This window comes from Amblyomma maculatum, chromosome 5 (genome assembly GCF_055883805.1).
Source record: "Amblyomma maculatum isolate TAMU_Amacu chromosome 5, ASM5588380v1, whole genome shotgun sequence".
Lineage (NCBI taxonomy): Eukaryota > Metazoa > Arthropoda > Arachnida > Ixodida > Ixodidae > Amblyomma > Amblyomma maculatum.
The window spans coordinates 146,992,831-147,008,564 of NC_139348.1; positions in this window are offsets into that span (position 1 = coordinate 146,992,831).

The window sequence follows — 15,734 nt, forward strand, 5'->3', positions numbered from 1 at the left end:
CAGTCTGTCTCGAAGCTATCAGATACTAGCCACATCTCCAGTGGTTTTCAAGAGGCTTCAAATTTAAGTACACAAGTAGCGCTATAACTGTTTTCATTAAAGAATATCGTGCTCGCTGAAACAATTTCCTGCATCTTTAAGTGCTGGTTTTGCGTTTTGTTTTAGGCACTCGTGTTTTCAACCCACTTAACCATTTGAGCAAATGCTGTTAACTATGCTGTTGCACTTCATAAATTTCACTAACTGTAAACCACCTAGGCAAGATACGAAGTAAAACACAAGAAGTAATCAATTCTCAAGAAGCGTGAAATTTCTTCACGGTATATAGTGTCGCTACATGCCATCCGTACTACACTGAAACATCAGTCGGCTGTCTGATATTTCGCGTAATCCACAGACTATGGTTCAGTACAGCCACACATTCAGTATTTTTTAACTTGCATGGCTATAGCGCAGTACGCTTACGGCGAAGCGATCAATCGACGAGGAGTGGAAAGACGTGCAGTGTTGCAGAATTTTTATCGAGAACCGAGGTATAGCCGCGCATTTTAAGCGTGCTCATCTCAAAGTATAAGAAAAGCCACATGTCACCAACGCGCCCACACGCATGCGAACGGGCAAAACTATAGCGCTGATTTACCAATCTGTACTGTTCATAGATTGCACCCAACGACCCAAGCCACCGACCCGAACCAATATCACAGCTAACTAGACTCATCAACACAAATTCTCGCGTGATAAGTCAGTCATGTACAAACAGAAATCGATTCAACCTGATTTAGGTACGAAGGGCAGTTACCGAACGAACTTTACAAATGAGCAGAGAAAATACACGTTTTGATAAGTAACGAATAAAAAAAAACTGCGTCAATCGTTACGGTGTTTTATATGAAAAAAGAGCCACTTACCAAAATTCGTGATTCTGGTGTGAATGACTGAACAGTTGCTGCAGCAGTAAAAAATAATCGCGGTAGCTGCGAAGGCGTCCAACGAGCAATGACGTACCACTGTCAACCACATAAAAGCTTTATTTATTTATTTATTGCAGTTTGTAGCAAAATACGTTTTTGTCGTGGGAACGAGGCTAAAGGGCCTTCGGCACCACAATTGACGTGTGAAACAAAACGCAGCAGGCACAGCTGCCGCGATGCACACTTCACAAGTCTCTTCCTGTTTAGCGGCATTGGAGATTTTGTACACAGGCTCAAAGACATCTATGTCACCCCAAACAATGCACACAAGAAAGGCCAGCAGCAAACGGCGTGGTTCATGAGAACTTTGAAGCACTCGAACTGACTGCGCTAACGGCGCAGCCGCCACAATGTTGGATCATTAGGGCTTTCCCGTCGTCCAGACCACCGCGTGCAATGAAGCCAACCGTTCGACAAATGGCGCCACTTTTCAAAAAAGTAGGCTACGCGCCGCGCGTGTGCGCATGCGTGTCTCTATGGGCATATCTCCCATTTCGTCGGCACAAAGTTAACAAGCTGCTCATATGTTACTGTGCAAGGATTACTTGGCAATTATTTGATGGTAACCTTTGAAACGCTCGAACATTGGCCGTTGTAACCTTTAGTATGTGCAAAAATAAATAAAACATGACCAAAACATGAAAACTGACGACTTGTAATCTTTTCTGCATAGGTTACTGACGTCTAAAAGTTATATTATAGGTTACTGTGTTTAGAGTGTATAGTTTCAACGGAGTTGCGCACTCCTAATGACTCAACTACGCTGCTCTTCAGTGGTTGAGGGGCTCAGTTTCACTGTCAAGACTGAGAAACGAACAGAAAAAGGGCTCGCGCTCAGACCGGTACTTTATTCAATCTGCATATAGGATGCTCATAGTTGCACCTAAAATATTTACGGTAGCACTGTTGCATTCCTGTATATCTAACAGCCGAAAATTCGTCGTATACGGGCTCTCTTTTATTGAGAATAGAGCGGGAAGAAGGCAAGCAAAGGTTTTGCTATTTTCCAACCTCTTGTTTCGACAGAGCAAAATGAAACCCCATTCCGGTATCTATATATATATATATATATATATATATATATATATATATATATATATATATATATATATATATATAGGCTCGTTGCGTACCAACCATTCAAGGATGTAGAGGACAGCGTCAAGACAAGGAAAAACGATGCCAATGCTACCAACACCAAAGTGTACTTTACGTTTGCTGGACTGCCCAGAATCTAATTCGGAGTGGCGAGCTTTCTTGGACCTTCGCTTGCCGATCGAGTGTCAGTCCGAAACGGCGCCGAGGGGAAAAAATGCGCCGCCGTCTTTGAAGAGCGCAAGATTCCTCGTAAATGCGAAACGGCTTTCAAAACATCCTCTGCGCCTGAGCGTAATGAACAGGATTAAAAAAAAAAAAAAAGCTAACGGTTAATACAAGGCTACGAAACAATGGCAAACGGTTATGATGCTCATAATGCGAAACGTTGGTTTATATACATTGCCTTCTCATGGGCACTTGAGGGCCGTGCCACAAATTGCTGTCCGAAGGTGCCCATACCTCATTTTATAAGAATACTATAAACAAGTGACTTTTACCTTCTTTAATATTTACTATATTTCAAAACACCACTCCATAACAATGAAGCTGTTTTGGTTTATCACTAAAGTAATCTGAATACTATATTTATTTTAGTATTTGGGTGTATGTGTCACTAAAATCATGCTTTCGACATAGCATATGCAGCCACGAAGAATTAAACCCCTGAACTTCGGAAGCATTCGTGGGATCTGAGGCTAGGGTTGTATGCATTTATACATGTATCACAATTCGTTCGAAAACAAAACAAAACAATGTTAGCCTCTTTAACTCCTTAGAAAATTGTTTCACCATGCCCAAGTCCCTACCTTTTTTACATATCTACGCTTTTCCCTCTAATAGTTTGCAGTCCCAACTCGAACGAATGATCATTCAGTGTGCATCTTGATGACTTCAGCGAACCCGACAAGGAACAGACCAAAAAGAAGACGACAAGAGCGCTGACTAAAAACGAAAGGATTAGATGAACGTTAACCAACTGGTCAATGAGGCGGGGTGTTAAATTATGCTCTTCTGAAGATGTAGTCAACTGTCTTTCACTAAAGCTGTGTGCGCCTCTTACATGCTGACATTGTGACGAAAGGCACTGTATGCCGTTGTACAAGCAACAACTTTTCCGCAGTTTTCTCTGAGAAAGGTATTTATTGCTCATCCAGGTTTGACATAGCTCGGTTGACGAGATGGCTGCATGTATATTGCATACCTGTTCCGCTTCAGCACTTAAATTTTATTCCTGGTTATAGCATGCGCTCATATTCTATTGAATGCGGGAGGTTTAGCAAGTTCTAATCAATATGAAAGTACAAAAAGAAGCCCTATTACGCAGACTGTCAATCTTTCAACACATAACGGAATATTTATATGAGTTGAAAGTACCCTCACCTATACGGCTTTTCGCAGCGCTTGCGTACCATCTTCGACACAAGAAAAGTTCTCGCAATTTAAAGTCATTTTATTCGCTTACTGCATGTTACCCGCTGTTCCTCGGGTAAGGGAAGCTTGCCACATAATTTAAGAGAGCACGTTGTTGGGCTAGTCGGTCATACATACTTAAACAAGGGAATTGCGCTAAAAAAGACACGGACGTACATGTCCTCTTCACGTCCGTGTCTGTTTTAGCGCAATTACCTTGTTTAAGCTTGCCACTTAACCCGAAAGAAACCTTCCCTTTATCTCTTTCTCTCTTCCTCCGCTTGGCGAATAAAGTCTATTTCAAGACAGCCCTTTCAAACGCAGCCACATAGATGGAACAGCACTGTAAAGATTGAACATACGAGCGTCCACATGGTTCCGAAAACCAACATATTCAGTTAAATTAAAAGGAAGTGGTGATCGTAGATGGTGTCGGTGGAAGAGTTCCAAGCTCCTTCGCCCGCTCGTCCGGCGACACGTTGCTGATGGAGACGGACTTTCATCATAAGGTGGTTTATATGGGGCCGGCCAGGGTACAGGGCCGTTAAATATAAGGCAAACCAGAGGCGGCCAAGACTCGGCGCGTTCTCCCTTCATTTCGCGTCAAAACATCCCCTAAAATAACTTTTCCCAGCGTTGAAGGGCACATTCTCCAAAACGATCACAGTCAAGCTTTTAATTGCCAATGAGAACATTTCAAAGTAAAATAGAACAATAGTGCACCGAGGCCAACACGATTGCTTTTAGGTTCCAGCACCGTGTACTTCCTCGAGACTGTTAAGCACCATTTAGCACATGGCTACAGCTCCGCTAACCGACAAGAAAGATAACTGTAAGGAACAATAGAGGCGCGTAGCAGGGGCCACAAGAGCGGTCCGTAGAGTAGCTGCGGTCTCCGTTCTGTCTATGTTTTGGGGCATCTGTACGAGCGGCGCATCTTCGAACGGCCGTAGACCACATTCCTCAGAACCCGTAACACTCGCGCGGCCGGCTAACTGTCATCGCCTTATTCGCGCACATAGACACAAAATACTCAAAGCTGAAGCGATGGTCATTCTGGCACCGCGGTGTGTCTCGCCGGACGCACACGACAGAGGGGGGACAGATCGCAAGCGTATATAGCCGAGGCTGAGTGTCCAGCGCCCCGCCAGAGCCGTGAGCCGCAACATACCTTCCTTCTTCGGAAAGCGAAGAAGAGAATGGTTTCGCGAGGAGGTCTAACCGGGTTTTCTCGCACACCAGAGGAGCTCGACATTCTATTCCAATCGAAACCACCGGACATAGCAGCGGTCATTTGGCGCCGCTCTCAAACTGCCACAAAGAGTTCGTACCCGTGGCCTCCGAACGGGCATGCGCCTGCGTGACGTGCTCATAGTTCTATCTCTCGAAACGTGCACGCCACCGTGGCATCGATTTCCATTATACGGGGTGCCAGGGCATGTGATTCATGCGTCTCTATAAACGTTGCCGGCACGCACCTATTGATTGTTCTATGGTCTACTTCATTGTTTTCGCCCACAAGTGCAGCACGTCGCCCACGTCTTAACCTTGAGCTTTCATACTGCTACAACGAGTTTTTTCGTCCTGAGTATCCGGTCGGCACAACGAATGTTTCCACAAAGACGACGCCTAGTGAACAACGAAGCACAGCAGACAAATGGCAAGTGTTGATGGCGGCTATTTGGAAAACGTAGCCCGCCATGACCACATAAGCTTGAACAGAAGAATGTCGAAAGGACATACCAAGGTTGCAGTCCATTTACGAGTAAAAATCGGGAATTTGTCTCGCGAAGCAATCGAAAATCAAATTCAGTTCAGAACAAGGGCAAAATTTGACAGAGAGACGTAAAGAAAGAAGGAAGCAAAACGAAAAGAAAGAGCATGAATGCCATTACGTTAACATGTTGAAAGGCAACAATTATATGCGCCTATACAAGCTCGCAGCAGTTTACGTGGGGAATTTGACCAAGCTCCACTTTTTTGCCGAAAGAAGAGGAAAAAATCACAGGTGTTTAAACCTGGTTACAGCCGTGATCCTGTGATCGCAGTGCGACGGCATTAATTTCTGATTCTACGCTTCGAAACCTTTTCAACGATATATTACGATGTGGAAGCGTAAAGTTCAATTCGTAATTATAGTTAAATAATCAATAGTAATTATTAAAATATACAACTAATGTAGTGTAATCGTACTCGATATAAGCTGTCCAAACATATATGGCTTCATATTGTTTGGTAAATATCAATGAATTCAGTTTGCTAATAACAGTAATAAATAACTCAAACTTTTTACAACACTGAATAATTCAGCGGTAATAACCGGACAGCTTGTACTCGACATGAACTGTCCAGCGATGAAGGAAGAGGGGAAACAAAAAAGGCAAATCTTGCTTGAAAATGAACTTGAGAAGGCAGAGAGAAAGTGTTCCCCGCAAGATATAAAATCGCAAGTGGTGGCCAATCAGCAATGGTGCAACCGCAGCCTTAATGTGCTCCCAGCGGAACCATGGCTAGATATAGACTACGCGACGCTCTGTTTAGCATGAAAGTGGACTGCCGAAAATAGGTCCAATATTATAGACAACACGAAGGGTGGCCGTACTACCCGTGCGGAAAGCCGGAATGCCTTGGTAATACAGACCGAGCTCCAGTAATTCCTTATCCGGTCGCGCTTCGTCAGCGGAATGACAGTGCAAAAGATTTGGCAGGTGCTGCAGAAACAAGCTGCACACTCAAATCAAATAGTACATCAGATGAAGTTTCATACGGGTCACATTACCTCAGCAGAGTCCACAAAACGTTGAAATCTTGAGAAACAGAGTAAGTGCCTATTACGATAACATCCTGCGATCCTCAAAGGCATCCAGAGAAGGAAACACGTGGCAGATCATCACAAACTTGATGACAATTATAATGGCGTTCTGATATTGCAACCAACTAATGTTTTCTTACCCTTGTGATTCAAAGTGCCAATGACGTTCGCAGCAGTTACCTAGATGAAGAGGTTACTCTAGTAAACCACTGGCATGTCTGCTTCAGTATGTTGTAGTTAGAACCACCTTCCCTGCCAAGCAGGACGATAAATAAAATTCAGGGAGTTTAACTCGTAAGAGAGCGAGAGAGAGAGACGGGAGAGCGGCAGAACGGTGAGTTGGGGTATCACTATCTGACTCCCTACTTTATACAAGGAAAGTGGAATAGAAAACTAAAGGTAGCTGTGGCGGGTGTAGATGTAGAGAAAACACATACGTACTGTACATATAAGAACAAGCACGAGCATAACACCTACTCAAGCCACATGTCACGTTCCTTTTTGCATAAAAAAGAAACGCGTGATAGCATTGCTTGCAGAGCTTTTGAACTGTTGTATTCTAAGGCTGCGGTCTCGTACTCCCCCAAATATCGACTGGATAACTTTGCTTATGCATTCTGCAATCGATGACGTTTTGTAAAGAATGTTCTATGTAAAACACGTTAGAATACAAACCGTACTGTAGGAACGCCCCCGGGGGAGCACTTTTTTACATAAAGAACAGTATGCCCATCACCAAGCCGGACAACCCTGTTGCTGCAACCAGAGTACGTATGCCGAAGACAGACGTTGTTTTAACTTTGCTGCGACGTTTGACGACAAGGCACAACTTCGACCTGCCATTTTGAAAGAGCAAGAACTGCTCCCGCAAGACAAGAGCGTCTTGCGCAAGAATATTGATGAGCGCAGGTGTCTAAAACCTTCGCGTCGTAGCGTAGCGTCTATCAGCAATGCCCTTGTTTAACTTTGAAGCTATAGCCCTTCTTACTTATATAATCTACAAAATCGGGGTCCACGTCGGTGCACTGATAGTGAGGACTTTGGTCCCCAGAAATGTTTTTACACATTGACAGCACATCGTCCAGTTTTCTTTTTAATTCAATCCGCCAGAGAAAAAGTAAAGAACATTGCAAACCAGGGAGATGACTTTGTAAAGCACTATATAAGAGTGAGCTAGGCTTAAGCGCTAAAAGAGGCAGCGATTAAAAGCGAAAGCTTTCAAGCACGAAATCATCGGAAATCAGAGACCTTAAAATCATAAATTCTCAATTTTCAACTACCTCGTTTAAAAGCTCTCGCCAGGAAAACAATAAGCCTTTATGATAAAGTAAATTACGAAAAAATAACTTAAGGCCTTATTACATTTTTCTCGAGTACCAATCAATGTTTAAAACTCTCTAAAAAATAGGTTAAATATTCTCAGTATTAAGTTTATTCCAAAGATTACATCGTAAATTATTCGCCATAAGTGATGGTTTCCTAAGCATCTAAAACAACAAGAAAATAAGAAGAAACAGTTGCTTCATTCAGCCAAGCGCACTGACAATCTGCCGCTTGGGACAATTGCCTCGCATCTGAAAAACCCCTACCTGCTTGCAGTTCCCGATGCCAAGCACCTATTTTATCATAATCACTTATCAAAGCCACTAATCAGCAGCAATCCGAAAGAATTCAGGCAAGTTTTAAATCCTAGACATCGTCATGATAATACACGGACAAATATCTAGCGACACGTGCGGTTACTGGACCACGTGTGCACGGAAATATTCAACAGTGCATTCGCGTCTGATTTCACTAATGAAGGCAACATGCCTTCCCACAGTTACCATCGTTTAACCAGTTACCATCTTCTTAGCAAAGTATTCAGGTCGAGTACCTTTACTAGTGTTGCGCTTATGTGCTTTCTCGTGCAAGATTGCTCATCATTTTTAAGAGTGTCTAAATTATGTTGCGTTCATGCTACTTTTTTGCTCCCAATTTTTAAATAATTGTTTTCAAGCATTTATTTGTAATATTACCAAAGTGATAGAAAATAATACAATACAACTTCTTGCCAAAAAAGTATTTAACGTTTCTGTAAAATTTCGGTGCTGCCAGTGTATATTCACCATATTCACCAGCGCTGTCTTGTGTACTCCTTCTTCTTGTGTTCCGTTTTGTTCGCTGATTGCATTATGCTTGATTCAAACCAACCAGCCCGCATGGACACCCTATTGCAGTATATTCACCATTATGCGCAAAGAGCGACCATTGAATCCACTCAATTGAAATAATTGGTTACTCAGTATTGATTAAATTGGATTGATTCACGCAATAAATGGCTTTGGGAATTTTTATCCTGTTCATTATGCTTTCGGCATTTTTATTAAATTGCTCTCTTGTGTTTGCCGGCAGGATCTAGAGTAGCAGGAATACTAGCGGCATCTATCGAACTGAGATCAGAACAGACTACAATAGTGTGTTATTTTGAACTGCGCTCTTTTTGGTGAGATGTCGCCACCATGCCTTGGATTGGGATGAAAAGCAGCCAACGAAGTTACAGATTTTTTTCTAACCTCCTTAGAGACAACTGTTTCCGTAGGCCTTTCCATATCTTCTGAGATGTACCAGATGCTTAAAAATATCATAAACATTGTTGATGGATCATAATCACAGGGAAGGTCTATGGGAAAGGAGATATGCTTACCTATGGCGTTCATGCTCATGAAACGAAGCTTATAAACAACGCTTAGGCACTTAAAGGCTTACGTTGTGCGTTCACAGTCGTTATTCTATATATATATATATATATATATATATATATATATATATATATATATATATATATATATATATATATATATATATATATATATATATATATATATATATATATATATATATATATATATGTATATATATGTGTGACATTATATGCGCCCACTAAATTAAATATTAGCATTTTACGTAATACTGAGCCTTGCCGGCCAGCTCCCGCTTTCTTTTATTTAGTCTTTTGCAAGCCTCTTCATGATTGCTTTATACCTTTTTAAGATCTCACAATATTAGGTAGAATAGATTTTCTTACACGAGATAGCAATACATCCAGTTAAATTGAAGCACATGCAAGATTCGCATTTTCCGTTATAGTAGTTCTAGGACACCTGACCACGCATTGTTACCGTATAGTTCATGCGTTGTTTATTTTTAATTGAACGCGTATAATTGAATGTGAAAACACTCCTTGTGTCATGAGTGTGAACAGGAGCTGCGGAAGAGAGCTGTGGACACAGCTTGCCCGCTGGAACCCTCCATCATCCGTGGTATTTATGAATATTATAATAGTTGGTTAAGGCGTTCGTTAATTTGACAAAAATTTGGTATCTGGTCAAATTCGATACAAGGCCAATTTGATAGTCACCTTCAAATTTGGATGGGACACACCTAAAGTTTCAGCCCGAGGACCTCAGACATTTTACCTCGTCAGAAGAGGACCAAAATGGAGTCTAACCTGATTACAGTATGACAAATTCTGCGCTATTCAAATTGGGATAACAACCCCTGAAAATAAATACACCGCATAGCCAAAATTTGACCACATCAAAATTTGAGTATGAACAGTTCAGTGGTCACCCGCATATTTTAATTAAAATGGCTACCCCCGAAATGTGGCCACCATAGACTCCATGATTTTACTTCACCTGATTTCGACCAAAATCGGGGTCAAATCTCATTTCAATATGGTCAATCAAGTGATGGCTTCAAAATTTCGGTCTTCTACCATCAAAATTTGCTTTCATCCCAATTTCATCAATTGTACTTTCATCCCAGTTTCATCAATTGAAGAGGCAAATAAGCAACGAAACAGGGAACTAATATCGGACCCAGGCACGATACTCACGTTGCTTTCGTGTTTCTGCACTCTTGTGGACTTCAGCACACCCTTCAATTTCTTACTCAGTCAAAGCGCGCAACGAGGAGGAACAGTTCTACGTATTTTTGAAGTAACTTTCAATCCCTGGCACAAAAAACTGTATGCTGCTTTGCAAAAGAACGGAAGCAACTGAAATAACGCATGTCTCAAGTTGGAACGAGGTGCGCCCCCGAGGCGAGGGGATGTCGATTGAGTTGATGACTGGATAGTGGCTATAAGTAGCTATCAATATATATCTCATCTGCAGCTTCGGAAGTGAATTAAAAAAAGAAAAGCGAAAGACGAAACAGAGAGAACGGCAGTAGTAGGAGGGCGCATTTCGATTATTTTCGATTACCGAAGGTTCTTCAGAGTAAATTCGCATTGTGCATCACACGTTCGTCGTTTTCTTTTCTGCCGCGGAAAAAAAAATTGCTGGTAGTTCAGCTGCGGTTAAACCTAGGGTTAGACGATAACTTCACTTGCACCGCTCCCTAGGGCTCCATGCTCCAGCAATATAATCTTTCACAATGTGACGTCAGTTATCACCTGCCACCGAACCATATGACCACGTCATAGTGCATATCTTTGACGTTTGTTACCAAGGGGTGCTACGTCATAGCGACATGAGTGTTTCGTGGTTTGACCTCTGGCTCATTCGAAGGTCATATTCCCGCGCACGGAGAACTTGGTTTTACAAAGCGTTAAATCTGTTGAAGCTATCGCTTCAACAGATTTTTTTTGACCGTCAAATCACTCAGTAACTATGCCTAAAAGAAGGAGATGCGCTCAGGGGCTACTAGAGAGAATGCTAGCCGTAGATTCCCTAGTTTCAACAGCACAGTCTGAACGGTAGTTAATTTCGGCGTTGTCTGGTTCTTTAAAAGGGTACGAGAACAAATTATTCATTTATGCAGTTACACCGCTGTGAATGACTCCGCAAGATATGTGCGGCATCGCTTTGACTACTGCTTTGGCTACTCTTCGTAATATCCTTTACAAAAAATGGCCAGGTGTAATTGGCAGCAAGAACCGTGAAATGTAGGCCTGTCTTGCAATCGCTGTAGTTAATGGAAATGTGGCCGAAAAGTACACTGTTTTTTTCCCGTTCTCACATTAGCCAATGACTCGGAAGGGTAGTAGGTGTGCTAGATAGGATGCTGTAGCTACTCTCCCATTTCATCAGTGCAAGGGAACGTGATCGGTTCGGGATTTTTTTCTGAGCACCTTGCTAAATTCTAAGCCCATAACGAAAATCTGATGGATTTTAGGTTGAAAAAACCAACAACTACCAAACCGTGTCTATGCGGCAAGATATTCTGTAGTTCTGACGGTTACGACATAATGTCAGGCGTCAGAATTTTCTGTAGTTGTGTAGTGCCATCAGTAGTACCGAAGATGTTTTCAGTAGCTTTTCTGTAGCCTTCAGTTCTGTAGTACTTTTCTGTTCTAACGACAGAAAATGCTGATATTACATATTTCGACCAAGATGCTCTGTACTTTACGGAAAGTGCCCGATCGCCCGCCATAATGTTTAGCAGAAAAGCCTTAAGTCATGTTATATTCCACAAGGCTTCGGCAAGACTCGGGAGTCTTAAGGTTCGGTCACCTGAACGCCCCTGAACGAAGGTAGATGCGCCTCCCACTGTCCCATATCGCTTGATGCTACGCTTGATTAGGGAGCGTTCGGGAAACGCCGCAATATGTAGACTCCCTAAGCTAGATAAAACTTATTGAGGGGATATAACCTGCATAGACTAGCAGCATCATCTATCTTTTCTCAACGAAACAATGTCAGCAATCTCGCAATATTCTTTATAAGAGAGAGCCACAATGACCCTATCTATATTCATCATATGTCGATGAGGATTGAGATGCATTCCAGGCTTTACGGTTCTAACATAGAGAAAGCAAATAATTCCACATTTTCTCGAAGTCTAAAAAAAATTTATGAAGGTTCATTGCTTAAGATCTTTATATTAGAAAGTCAGAATATCCCAAACTGTCCGGCAATCTGTATTTCGCAAGAGCAATCTATAAGGAATCACCAGGTGAACTTGAAATAAGTATCAGAACTAACATTATATATTCAAAAGGTTCAAGATGCCACAATGCTTCAAATGAAATGTGTTTTGAATTTATCACCATTAGTACTCTGTCGGGATTTATTGTGTTGTGTAGCTTAATCGGGGTACAAATATTGCGTATAAAAATGTAGAAGGACATGAGACAAAAATTGCAGCCTCTCTTGACTGAGGCAGGGTCCTTGGGCATCCTCCTTGGCTACCGTTATTGCGGCGGTAAGGATCACTAGGTGGCACAATTTTCAGAGAGGAAGGAAAAATACTCATCCCAGCTGCTGAGTAATTAGAGTATGCGGTTGTGTGCAAGTATTGAACGCCATTTTTCGTACTGTATAAACAAAGGTAAACTTTAACTAAGTCAGCTCTGCGTCTTGGCTTGAAAGTGGAGTTCATGATCGCTGAATCAGTCCCCCTAATCATGACGACTACACTGTTTTCATGTGCCAGCCGATACCCAAACAAAATCAGTGAAATCACCATGCGCGTGACGATAGGCGCTATTCTTTTAGATAGCTCTGAAAAGAAAAGCGAAGTCACCAGTTTTAACCACAGCATGTTAATGATAGATATTAAACTCGCGTTGTGGCTTCGGCCTTAGTGGTGAGTTCATGTATAAATTCGACATCATACTCTTTATATTGATACGGGGCAGAAGGCTAGCACAGGAAACCCCAGCAGGTGATGAGCAAGTGTTGACAGCACAGCAGAGCAGAACTCAGCAGGTGTTCAGGCAAGCCCCAACGGTTCCTTCAGCGTCGTCGTCTCTCACTCTATTTTCTATCGTCGTCCTCTTCGGAGGCATATACGTAACATCACCCCGCCACGAAAAGCACAGTCCCGGTGCGCACTAGGAAAAACTACTGCAGGGGTAGTATGGATTCATTCTGGCGACATGAACAATCTCGGTGCGTGGCATAGAGGACTGTCGCGGCGGATGTACAGGGGCGACCTCGTATGTCACATAAGTGACTGGCCGTAAAACACGGTAGGGTCCTGCGTAGCGTGGCAAGAGCTTCTCACACAGCCCAACTTTACGAGCGGGAGTCCAGAGCAAGACGAGAGAGCCCGGAGAGTAGTGGACATCCCGGCGGCGAGAATCATGGCGTCTTTTTTGAGAAATTTTGGGAGGAGGCCAGTCGGCGGCGAGCAATAACGCGGGCGGCGTCAGCTCGGGAGATGGCGTCACAAACGTAGCAACTGGCGTTAGCGGTGGGAGGCAGTACGCTGTCAAACGGAAGGGGAGGGTCACGGCCGTATAGAAGATAAAACGGTGAGCAGCCCATTGTGTCGTGACGAGAGGAATTGCACGCGAACGTTACAAGCGGCAATGTGATATCCCAGTCACGGTGATCATCCGAGACATACATTGACAGCATGTCCGTGAGCGTGCGGTTGAGGCGTTCGGTGAGGCCGTTCGTTTGTGGATGGTAAGCGGTGGTAAAATAGTGCTTAACGGAGCAGTACCGAAGAATTTCGTCGACTACTCGATAAATACGTAATCCGTATTGCGAGCAATACATAACAATATATTGTCGCTGTTTAACACTCGGTTTAGATTCCGACGACGTAATGTTCAAAAGCGTGCGGCGTAGTCGTTCTCCATCGACTGAGCAATTATCGGCTGCCTGAGGTTTTTTCACGTGCGATTTTGTCTCACTGAACAAAATATTTCCTGAGAATAGGTGGTTGCATAAAGTGCATTTTAGTCTCAGTATACTCGAGCAATTTCAATAACAAGATGTTCAGAAATGTACAACAGAGTGCATTTAGGCCGAATCAATTTTGACAGTAAAAGCTCCTCGAACAAACTCATCAGTCTCACTACCTTAACTTCATTTTGTCATGGTCAAGTTAATTATGATGCATTATTGTGTCTGTCGTGCTGAATAGTTTCGAAATCTTGCGATTTTGTAGCCTGCATATTAGTCTCAGTATATAGAGTGAATGGATTTCGAGAGCATGTAATTCGTTAACATGAATTGCTGTAGAAGTACCGTGGTGTAATTCTCACAGCGCAGCACTCTGCACTATGCATCGAATAACAAATTGGGCTAGAATAACGGCAATAATATTAAAGAGTGTCACAGTCACATTATACTGGATTGATCCTGACATGAGGCCTTTCAAATGCAGCGTAGTCATAGCAGGCTGAGATAATTTCGAGAATATTCATTTCGAAAACTAGCCACGGAACGTAAATTAAATGTGGCCAACAGAGGTATGCCGTGAACTATTAACACCAAGAAAACACAAAATGCAGATTTTGCGTGATGGAATAAAAAGCAGAGGCATCCCTACCCCGAACGATTTTCGAAGCAAAGCGTCTGGCACGGCTCTTCCACTCAGGCAAAAGAAACTATTCTGCATCTCTATAGTTGCTTTCGAGACGGCCTCAACCAGCCCAGTTCACTGCAGAATTCGCCAGGTCTCATCAGCTAGCGGAAAAATGTTAAACCTCTATTTTACAAACCGCGAGAAAATCAAGTTTAGTTAAGTGAAATTTAGTCATTTGGTGAAGTTGGCCTCAATGTCTGTTTAACGCACACTACATTCTTAGTGCGTCCGCCTTTATCTAGCTTTTCGTCTTCATCGAGTTCTAGGTGCCTCTGTCGGGCTCAGATTAGCGACGTGGTGTTCAGGCTCCGAATATGGTGTTTGCCTAGCGACCAATGACACAGGTTCAGTTGACGAACATGAATTTTCAGAACGCATGTAAACAAAAGGTCCACAGCACCAGTGAAGTACTCAGTAAAATGCTTGAATATACTAATCAATAAGTACCAAGTGTTTATTGTATAGATGCCAACCACCACCTTTTTTTTTTTTTTTACTCAGTAAAGCGATGTAGCGTCCAGTCAAGTGACAAGAAGGGCGCCATTGCTGTCTGCTGCAGTGTAGACTGACTGCTTTCTTCTTCAGCCGGTTAACGGGCCTGGAAGAAGTCGAGGGGAAAGCGGCATTACACACCATAGAAAAAAAAAGCAGCTTAATTAATAAGTTATCAGTCCTACACTTTAAGTCGACATCATGAATTCTATTCTTACACGTGCGCTGAACTCTGGCCAATCCCCCACTGTGGTTGTGTGCCATATGCACCGAGGAGAGAAGAAGCAGCAGTAGCAACTTGCCGCTCGATGCCTCGTGCTCTGAGTTTTTATGGTAGAAACGATAACTGTATTCGATTGAAAAGTTTGTTTTGTTTTACACTGGTAGTAAAATTGAATTAAGGTAAATAGTAGTAAAAAAATTACGAGGGACTTTAGCGACTAAAGTAGTGAAAGGCGAAAGCCTGAGTGCCGCCTTGTGCTAAGCAACTGGCACTAATTGGTAATAATTAATTACTAATTAGGTAAATGTATAATTATTTAGTCATTAGAGATGGAATAAATCTTTATTTATTATTCAATTATATTATCAGTTTTAATGATTTACTTAATTAGTCATAAATTAGTGTTTCATTATTCATT